Source organism: Saccopteryx bilineata, chromosome 5, assembly GCF_036850765.1.
Source record: "Saccopteryx bilineata isolate mSacBil1 chromosome 5, mSacBil1_pri_phased_curated, whole genome shotgun sequence".
Classification (NCBI taxonomy): Eukaryota; Metazoa; Chordata; class Mammalia; order Chiroptera; family Emballonuridae; genus Saccopteryx; species Saccopteryx bilineata.
This window is the reverse complement of record NC_089494.1, coordinates 59,815,288-59,826,378: the sequence shown is the minus strand read 5'-3', so window position 1 is coordinate 59,826,378 and position 11,091 is coordinate 59,815,288. Positions and strand designations below refer to the sequence as shown.

The window sequence follows — 11,091 nt, the reverse complement described above, 5'->3', positions numbered from 1 at the left end:
ACAAATCTTATGTCATTTAATCACATCACTATACCTTCATGAAGTCAGCACAGCAGATATTGTTATCCTGTATGTCATAGGTGGCAAAGTTAAAACAAGATGTCCAGAGACTGAGTCAATTTCATTTCTCCAAATGCCAAGGACATTGTATGGGATGTGGTCATTTGGTTCTGTTCTTCCATATCAATGTCTGACTGAGCATTTTAGTCTGATTCAAGGTTCGTGTTCTAGTTTTCTACAGGTGCGAAAAAGCAGGCTTTTTTCTCTGTACAGAGTCACAGACTCCACAAGTTAATATGGCACAAGTTAACTTTATTGTTGTCTTTTGTCTTCACATCCAAGAAAGAAGATAATCTTTAGCTCAAAAGGGGAGTTCGGCAATCAGGGCGCAGCTGAGTGGCCAGGCAGCCAACCCGGAGGAGCAGCCCGCCGAAGTCCGCCGCACCCAGGAGTTGGGGATGTCCTACAAACCCATCGCCCCCGCCCCCAGCAGTACCCCGGGCTCCAGCACCCCTGGGCCCGGCACCCCAGTCCCTACAGCCGGAAGTGTTCCGTTGCCGTCGGGCTCGGTGCCAGGAGCCGCTGCCCCTTTCAGACCACTGTTTAACGACTTTGGGCCGCCCTCCATGGGCTATGTACAGACAATGAACCACCCGGCGCCCAGGGCTCCCAGAGTACCTACACGGACTTGCTATCGGTCATAGAGGAGATGGGCAAAGAGATCCGGCTCACCTATGCTGGCAGCAAGAGCGCCATGGAGCGCCTATAGAGAGGCATCATCCATGCCCGGGCCCTAGTCAGAGAGTGCCTGGCAGAGACAGAGCGGAACGCCCGCACGGAACAGGAAGCGCCTCCGCCTCCAGTCTGGACCTTTCCTGGCCACTGCAGGGCACCTGCTTCTCCCTGGCCTTCATCCTGAGTTGCACTTCCTGTCCTGCGTCCCTTGGTGGGTGCCCTCCAGGAACCAGGGAGTGACTCACTCCAGTCGGCAGCACTAACTTGGGACCCTTGGAATAGTTAGCAGCAAGGTTACTGTGCGTCCTGCCCGTGCCCTGCCGTCAGTGTTGACCCAGCTGGAGCTTTCCCCTTTCTGTGGCCCCCACTGCTCAGCACTTACCCAGGACTTCTCACCACTCTGTCCCAGACCCCCTCCACCCCAGCAGAGCCTCAGAAGGCCTGTCACCTCCCTGCTTTGTCTCCTGGGCCATAGCCTCTTTTCTCAGTGTGTCTTTTGCTAAACATGCCCTTTTTGTATAAATAAAAGATGCAAAAAAAAAAAAAAAAAGGGAGTTCGGGGTTACGAGTGCCATCGGTGCAGACAGAGTGGGCACAGAGTAGAGGCAGGTAGCTATACATTTTGAAGAAAACTGGTTCTTCTGCATCTGGTCAGTGGAGAGATGGCTCTTCCCTCCATTGGATCCCACCTGGGGCACCAACAGAAACATAAATGAAGAGTCCATCCTGCTGTAGTCCTAGAGTGATGGTCCTCAGCCTCTCCCTCTTACAGGGTAGCTGGATGTGATTCTGACAATGAAAATGTTCGGTCACCCAGGCATTCAACTACCTAGGCACAAAAACCTAGCAGTTCTTTAAAAACATTAGCTAAACACCAGTCACATTTCAAACCTATATTTGGTGCCTATAAGACATCTCTTTTATAGTCAAAATGCAATAGCTTAAATTTTTGAGGGTAAGTCTGGTGACCAAGGAAAGAGTCTTGGAAAAAGTGTGTTTGCTAAGTGAACCATATGCCACAGGGAGGTACGCACCTCAGAAAGCAGTACTAAGACTTTAGATTCCTTTGCCATGCTCTCTACCAAGTCCCTCTCGCTTAATTTTTTTTTTCTGTGTGTATTTGAACGCTCCCTCCTCCTCTCAGCTCCAACATACCTTCTTCTCCTTTTATTAACTTGACGTGAAACATGCGTCCCCTCAGCTGCTCCACACACTCTATTTTCAGTAGGAGAAGGTGAACATGGTTACACTTTGGGTTCATCTAACATCTTGAACTATTTTTCAGATGCTGTGGGTAAAGCCAAACCCTAAATAACTTTAGCCGAACACTTTCCCCTAATTTCTGGCCTCATATGTATTTAAAGAAAAATATATTCCACATGTCTATGATTTCATTTATCTTTAATTCCTCCACAGGTTATTTTCTGAGACATGTTCAGGTTCCAGAAGCCTCATGAACCTATTTCTCTCTCGGCTCAGTCAAACCCTCTCTTCTCAGGCTTAGCAGACCACTTGGAATCAAGGGACGGTAACTTAATTATCGTTTTCTTCTGAAATATGTGTACTTCAGGAATTATGGTCCAAAAGTGTCCACAGTTCTCTTCTAATCCCCAATTTTCTGTGTCTTCTTTGGTCTATGTACTTAGAGCATTAAAAACTGCACCCACATGCAAGATTTTCTTTTGACTTATTCTGATTTCAAGCACCCAATAAAGATGTATCTAGTCTCTCCTGAAGGTCAAGGGCGAGATAGGTCCTTGGGGGATGTGGAATACAACAAAATTAATTTTGAACAAGATGACTCTCACAGTGTCTGGACAGTCAAAGGAGGGTGTCTGTTGCCAGAGAGCAAGTTCAAGGACAAGAGGGCAAGTTAGAGGTCCTAAGACCAAGTGTGCTCTTGGGGTGGGCGGGAGTGAGGGCACGGAGGAGGAGGGCAGGGAGAGTTCTGAGGGCCCTGAGGGTGAGGAAGGAGGAGGAAGGGCCAGGTTGGGGATGAAAGCCAGGAGAGAGCAGGGGAGCTCATCTGTGCTGGGTGGTATGAGCAGGGGTCCCAGCACCCTGAATCTGTGCATGTGTCTTTGGAGGCAGATGATTACAGCTTGTTGTGGCTGTAGGAAGGTTCGCTGATGGAAGTTATTTTTCGTTTACCATTTCATCCTCATACCGAAGGAAAGGGCGGGTGGGGAATTTGATCAGAACGCACGTCTTCACAGGTCACTCGGGACTTGGGACATTCACTATGAAAAGGTTACAGGAACTAGTTTGTTTTGTTTTGTTTTTTTCCTTTTTTCAAAAAGGTATTTCTAAAAGAATAAACAAATTGGAGCAACAGCACTAGATTACTAATGGACCGAACATTTGCTATTTCAAATGCGGGAGCCCTGAAGGAGCTGAGGGAAAGGAGGAAATTCCAGGGAGAGAAACGTAGAAGCACTGGAGAATAGGTGGGGTCCCGTTTCCTCCACGCTGGTTTCTCCAGCCCTTGCCTGGAGCTCAGTGCTTCTGGTGTTAATCATTCACAGGGAAACGTAATGAAGTAAACCCAGCGTCATCAGGAACATAGGTGAATTAGAGCTGAATGAAGGACGCACAGTAAGTCCTCACTTACTGTTGTCTACTCTAGAGATCCTTGGAAATCAACTTTAAGAGAAGCGATATATTATGAAACCAACTTTCCCATAGACTAATTGATAGAAACAGGAGTTAAGTTCATACAGAATATTTCTGGTCACAAAATCACCGAAATTCTAAACTAAGGCCCCCCAAATTTTTCATATTAAACATTGAAGTAAATGTGAGCTATGTGTACATTTAAGAAAGACTAATAAAAACAAGAATTCATTTCCAACTCACTTATTCCAGTTCAAGGTCATGGGTAGCAGGAGCCTATCCTGGTAGCTCAGGGTGCCAGGTGGGGCTCCAACCTAGATAGGATACCCTCCCATTGCAGGGCACACTCACACTCACCCCCCCCCCAGTCTCTCAGACTGGGACAAGGGAGACATGCCCATGTACCTAATGTGCATATCTTTGGGGTGTGGGAGGAAACCAGAGTCCCTGAAGAAAACCAATGCAGATACAGAAAGAATGTGTAAACTCCACACAGACAGTGGACCTAAGAGTTAGTTGCTTTTCTTGTCAATATTTTAACGATATTGAGTAAGATGACGGTATTTGAGGACCTGCTGCACCTTATGGGGAGTTTTTGCTCTGCCCTGTTTTGCATTCTCCTAACATAGTTCCCTGGTTTGTTGTGACTGACTAATGTGCGGTTTCATTGATGATGTAGAATAGATTAGAGTTTGGCAAAAGAATTACCACCTCAAGCTTGGGACAGCTGACTATAGATCAATTCTGCTTCCACAGCCAATTTCTGTTGAGTGTGATTATCTGAAGGCAGGTCTTGGCTTATGTTTATGATTAGCAGGGTTAAATGAAGATTTAATGACCTGGAATCCAGCTGTTTGGTTTTTCACTATACCTACAATTTCTAACTAATCGTTCTAAGGCATACTACTTTGAAGGAAGCAGTGTATCCGGGACTGTTTTTGTGAAGAAAATTAAGGGGCTCCAGGATTAGAGATGGTGCTGTCCTACAGAAAGTGGCTGAGGAGCTGGTGGAAGTGTTAGAAGTGTGGCAGGGTTATCGCTACCCAGAATTACCCCAGAATGGTGAACATGGACTTAGTGCCATTATAAAAGGTCTGCATGTCTCAGCCTTTATCCTGAGCCCGTGTCATAGAAAGGTGGGAACAAAGAGCGGGCCACCTATCCAAACCAAGAATGTAAATTCAGGGCTGGAAGAGGTAAACTCTCTTAATCCTCTATGTCTGGCTTGCTGGTTATTTCATCGCCTCAGCCTCTCCCTTGGGCTCCTGAGATTCATACAGAAAACTCAGTAGCCCTTTTCTGCAGTTAACAGAGCGATCGCTCACTCATATCCCTCCACCCCAACAATGATAGCATCTCTGTGAAAGCCAATGGAGATGGTCCTCCCACTCCTCCTGCCCTCTCCTGAGACCCACTGCTGGGCAGCGGCTGTGGCTGCCTCTGCTGGAGCTGTGGGGAGCTCTGTGTAATGTTACTTGACTTATACATATTTTATTATGTTTGGTTGTTAGTGCTATTTAGATGAAAATTATTTCCAGATTATAATAAAGGCTGCCCTCTACTAAATAAGGGCAGTTAGATCACTGACCATATTAAAATCTTCCAAAATTGGGGACCCTATATCAGAGCATCAAGGAAACAGAGGCTTCAAGGTTTGGGGGTGCCACATGGGGAACCTAGCTACCCACATGTAGCATTCTTGGCTTAAAGGGACTGCCGAACCTTGGAAAAGATTTATGCCACATTTATTATGATGCTGCAACATCACCAAGGATATAAACCAGTCATTGGCACTCTCTCAAAGAACACATCATTGTAACTCGTTATAACAATACTGCTGTGATATGTGCTCATAATATTTATAAAGGCTAAGCTATGAAAACAGTACATGCCAACTGTCAGCAGTGATGTATCATTTAAAAAACAGAGACCGTACATGACATAATGGATTAAATGAGCTCTGTAAAAATACCCTGTTCTGCCGAAGCCGTCTGGACCTCCCGTGTCCTGCCCTGCTTTCCAGGATCCACTGCCACTTGGCCTCTGGGAGCACTTTCCCCTTCCTGCAGTGCGGTTGCTATTTCCAAACATTCTGCAGTGTTCTTAGCAACCTCACTGGATCTGGTGCCTGGATGCTGAGTGCCTAGCACAGTGCTTTACTAAGAATGCTTGCAACCAATATATGTGGGCTGATTTGATTTTTATACAAATGTGGGATTCTTATTGGCCAGTCAGAGGGTGGGGCCAATGGTGTTGCTTCTTTGTAGAGAAAAAAGTGATGAAGACCGTCTTGACGGGGGATGATCATGTGGTGTGGCTGATGATTTGGCTCCTGACTTTGGGTCTGTTCTGTGAAGATGCTCATGGAGCTTTTCAGAAACTAGGGTGATGTGCTGGGTCAACAATTTCCCAGTGAGATGGCCACAGGACAGTTGAAACTATAGCAGCAACCATGGGAGCAAGTAAGAGAAGAGGCATTTAATAGTCAACCCGGGAACTGGCCAGGTGGAGATTGACTTCTGAGGGTTGGGCAAGGTGCTTGCTACATAAAGTATTCTATCTAGTAAAAAGTCAAGAGAGTTGGTAAAGGAAGAGTGGGAGCAACTGCTCTGTGAAGTATGAGCTCTGAGTATGTGGGCACAGACTGAACTTTTGTAATTAGTGACTCAGTAAGAAAAGGCAGAAGGGAACCATTCCCTAATGACAGAAGAAAGTGAACAAAATAGACACATTCCCATTGACCCATCTGCACTGAAGTTTCCAAACAGACATGGAGGTAGTTAAGAGCCAAACCACGGGGGAAATCTGGCTGAGTATAATTTGGAGCTTTATATGCATTTATGACACATGCAGGTCTGTGCAAATTATCTAGTTAGTGAGCTATATGTTGTTTATTGCATAGTGCAGGCTTATTTGTCTCATCTAATCTTCTATTCTTTTTGTTGTTCATAAAAGTCTTGAGTTAAAAATAACTTCAGGTATTTTGAAGAAGTGATACTTCAATGATTTGGAGTTAGACAACACTTACAGTCCAAGTACTTTGTAAGCAGCTTTGTAAGACGCTATTATGGAATGATGACAACAGATCCATCCTTGCTTCAGGGAGCCACTGTGACAGGTGTACCAGTCACATACAAAGGAGATGCAAATACACCTAGAAGGGCAGTGAGGAAGGGGGATGAAGGAAGGGAAAAGAACCAAAGATTGAGGCCAGGAGCCCCAGGTCTGCAAAGTGGGGCGGTAGTCAGTGTGAGAACATGGGGGGAGGTAGCTGGCCTAGGGCATCAGAAAGCTCAGAGAACAGATCTCATAGGTTCGTTCGGAAAGATTTAGCTGGGGTGAGAGCCCTGCGAGCTTCCGGCTGATCAGAATGCAATGACTTGCTGACCCTAGTTTCAGGAAAGTATCATTCCACTACAGAATTCTTACCAAAGTCCCACTCTTGCTAGAGGCCTCAGCAGGGGAGGAAGCTGGGATACATGCATTGAGAACTCGGCAGGTTAAAATGTTGCCTGGGAATATCCATGACCCTCTGGAGAAAGGAGGGGCCTGTTTCTCACGAAGCAACCATTCCCGGAAGCTGACTTGCTTTATCCATGCTCTATCAATCTGCCACCTTTTAGAAGAACGAAATGTAGTCCAAACATTTTTCCAATGGTATTTGATAGTTTGAAACCAAGTCGTATTTTATCACACCCGCATGTCATAGTATCAACAGAGAAGCGGAAGAACTGCCCTCTAAATGAAGTTTTAAAAAAGTATGTTTCTCATTAGCTACAGACTTTAAGTTTCACTGTTGGAATCGTCTCAGCTTAGAAAAATGTTAGGTAAAATGGCCTTAATTGTAGGCATTCTCATAACTGTTAAAATCCGACATACATTCTGAGAAATGTTCTTGCCACAAAGTTTGACTGGTGTCTCTGTTGTCCTCAAACCCCCAAACTTACACAACAATGAGAAGAGGACAAAGTGTGAACAAAAGAATTAGATGTTCTAAAAATTCAGTTACATCCTGCCTGGGTTTGGTAAAGGAAACCCAAGGAGTCTGACCAGGTGGTGGCGCAGTGGATAGAGCATCGGACTGGGATGCGGAAGACCCAGGTTCGAGACTCCGAGGACACCAGCTTGAGTGCGGGCTAATTTGGTTTGAGCAAAAGCTCACCAGCTTGGATCCAAGATCGCTGGCTCGAGCAAGGGGTTACTTGGTCTGCTGAAGGCCCACAGTCAAGCAATCAATGAACTAAGGTGTCACAATGAAAAACTGATGATTGATGCTTCTCATCTTTCTCTGTTCCCGTCTGTCTGTCCCTATCTATCCCTCTCTCTGACTTTCTCTGTCTCTGAAAAAAAAAAAAGAAATAAAAAACCCAAGGATTCTAAGGTCTGGGTTCCAAGCCTTTCTTAGTGGCGGAAAATAGTTTCTTCTTGACCAGCAAATCATCTTGCCCATAGGGAAATCCCCCTGGCTGATTTCCATACTGGGTCTCAGGGATGACATTACCATCTCATTAAGGAGCATTAACTCTTTTAGATGTGACCTCCTGTAACAGTAAAGTATCAACATTAGAAATATAAAGTTTAGAAATGGAGAATTAGCTGGAGAAAATGCTATATTTCTTCATTCTGTCCTTTTGAAAATTTGTATTTCATGTTCTTCATTCCATGATTGCATTATAAATTTAAATAAGAAATGTTTCTCTGCGAATTCTTGAAGAAACATAACTTTTATTGTAATTCTGGGATCAGAAGATGCATTAGAAAAATCCCTCAATTTTAGGATGAAGAAAATACCAGGAGAAGACTGAGTGATTCACCCATACTCATATGAAGGAAATGGTTTGTATTTTATTTTAGGAGTTAAAAGGCTCAAATCTAAAACTGAATTTAAATAAACTAAGCAATACCTGCTCTGTTTCCTATTGTACCCTGGGTGGAATTTCAAGTTAGAAGGTAGTATTTAGGTCTGCGTGGCCACACTACTACTGCTCCTTCCCTACCACCAGACTAAGGGAAGTAGGTCTGAAAATGGTCCTAGTGACCTTCAATTCCAAGGATCACATTCAGCCTTTCCCTCTTGGCGGCATCAGCAAATGGGTCACCATCCAGAACGGGTCCTGGCTGCAGACAGATTCAGTCTGAACTCTGTAGGAATACCAGGCAGTCAGACTGGCTGGAATGAAGAGAAGAGTGACAAGAGAAGAAAAAAGCCAGGCTTCAGGAACCTGTTCAGATTTGCCAGCTGGAAAAGAACTTCCTGTCCTTATCACCCTTCCCTGGAAAGAGGAGTGCATCATTGTCAGGTAAGTTACATCCATAGAACCCTTTCTGTCTTCTATCGAAATGAATGCTTCATTCTCTGTCTCCTCTACTAGTCCACAAGCACCAAGTGGCAGGGTCCCAAAGGACACGTGCCTCTCTCAGGGGACAGCATTCAGCTTTGCACTGAAGACCTTGTTGGGTTGAGCAGTTCCCTCCCTCCCTTTCCCCTCGCTCTGTCTCTCTCCCATCTAGTTCTATTCTCTCTCTCTCTTTCACACACACACACACACACACACACACACACACACACACACACTCTCTCTCTCTCTCTCTCTCTCTCTCACACACACACACACACACACACACACACACACACACACACTGTCCCCCCTTGCTCTGGCCTCACTCTCCCACAGGTTTTGTTTCGCGTTTTCGGCTCGCACTGGCTGCTCCCGCAGTGTGTCTCTGTCCCCACCCTGAACGAGCAGGGGGACATCACAGTAATGCCAGGGTCTAGTGGGACAGGACCGCATTTGGGGCAGCTGGGATGAGACCGAGGTGCACAACCCCAGGCAATGGGAATACCCGTCGAAAAGACAGAATGTGATTCAGATGGCCATTGACACGGGTCGTTCCCACCTCAAAGGGAATGGCTGCCTGGTCTCGCCGTTCCGAACAGCTCCCCACCCTCCACCAGCTCCGCACACCCAGACAAAGGCCGCCAGCGGCCCGGGCCAATCTCCACCACCGTGCGCGCCCCCTAGCGGTGGCTTCCCAGACAGCGACCAGGGCGAGCGGCCGGCTGTCACCAAGAAGCAGTTTTGTGAACCAGCAGCTAACCCCATGGTTGAGTTCTGCCTCTTGGGCTCTCTCCTATGACGCCCATTTTGACGTTCTAGTACTGCTGTTTGAAAAGAAGCCATTCACAAGCCCAGATATTTCCCTCAATGAAACAAAGAAGCAAACGATTCTTCCCTCCACTTACAGGATGTGAGAAGGGGTTCAGAGTTCACATCTTTGGTTTCGGACACTAATGATGGAGGGTTACTTTGTCCATTATTTGCTCCAGTGGCAAGCAGGGGTTCAAAAAAAAATCCCTTAAAGGATTTTTTTCTAGAAATGTGAATGAGTCTACTGGATTTGGGGCTATATCCCAATTGTCAGAGCAAACTGTGACAGCCACATATACAAAAAGAACCCACGAGGTTGAAATGAAAAAACCAAAAAGCTATAATCCAGTAGCTGGCATGAAAATGCTGACCACTGTTTTCAGCACAAATGTGGAGTTTTCTTTTGAGTAGCAAAGGGATGTCTCGGGGACAATTTCAGAAACCGGCCTGAGCCTCATGTGGGTCACTCTCTGGGGATGTCTGATGTGCTCCAAGCATCCACAAGCAGAAGAAGAACAGAACCGCCAACTGAGGGGCTCTGGCTTGTGAAAATGACTCAGTGTGTTTGGGGGGTGAGCTTGAAAGTGTGCAGCCCATATGTAAAGTTTAAGATCCTGACACAGCTGTGCCTCCAAGTTGCCTTTGGATTGCGAGGGGCCACACCCACAGCTGCAGCCAAGCACTGCTATTTGAAACCCCCCAGGGCCAACTGCTGTGAAAAGAACAGTTTATTACACAAAATGAAACAAAATTCCAGCTCATCTTTACAGTTTCACGGTCTGCCTTAGGGAAATGAGAGGGGTTTTACTTTGCACCCCTTGTGCACTACGTGTATGGTATTATCGCAGGCCAGTCTGGGAGATCCAGAAAGTGCTCCGAGATGCTGTTGACTCACTGTCTGACTGTGGACCTGGCGTTCAACGTGACCAGCCACTGCTTCTCTGTTTGGGGAATGGGAGAGTGACTTTTGCCATTTCCCTCATGGGAATGTTGTATAGAGTGCTCTGGCAGTGAGGCCAGATTCAAATGACTTGCTCATTTGAAAAATATTATAATTATTTTTCAAACAAAAGTAGCTGAGGTTGGGTAATGATATGTCATCCTATTAACTGTAGGAAGCTCATTCAACTGGATTCCTGGGTTCCAAGAGTGGGCTTTAAAAGAAAAAGGTGCACATAAAAGGCTTTGTAAAAAATTGAAAAGTTGAGGCAAATATTTATATTAAAGTTTTTCTGCTCTAAGTACAATGCAGACAAGAGACAGTGAAAGAATCTCGTCGTCCAATGAAGCATAAGAACAATTGGACTGAAAAGAAGAAGTTCTCTCCCCATAATATTTTAACATATAGACTAACTGCTGTTTATTTCATGTTACAGGGAAGACAGCCCCCGTGTCTCTATATTATCTCTCAGACCCTACTATACTGAATTAGGTTCTTTGAACTTAGAAAACTACTAGCTTGTGCTCTACAAAGGAGAATGCAGACTTTCAGAGGGTATGAGAGTGTTTCTGTGGCACTCAAGCATTTGAAAGAAACATGAACTTAGTTGATCAACCAGATGTTTTGTCTACATAATACTAAGCATTAAGATAT

The 11,091-nt window shown here is 45.5% G+C and overlaps 1 pseudogene; it reads left to right on the top strand.

Moving 5' to 3' along the window:
* The first annotated feature begins 420 nt into the window (after positions 1 to 420).
* On the top strand, positions 421 to 1,239 carry LOC136338254 (cyclin-dependent kinase 2-associated protein 2 pseudogene; annotated as a pseudogene).
* Positions 1,240 to 11,091: the final 9,852 nt, after the last annotated feature.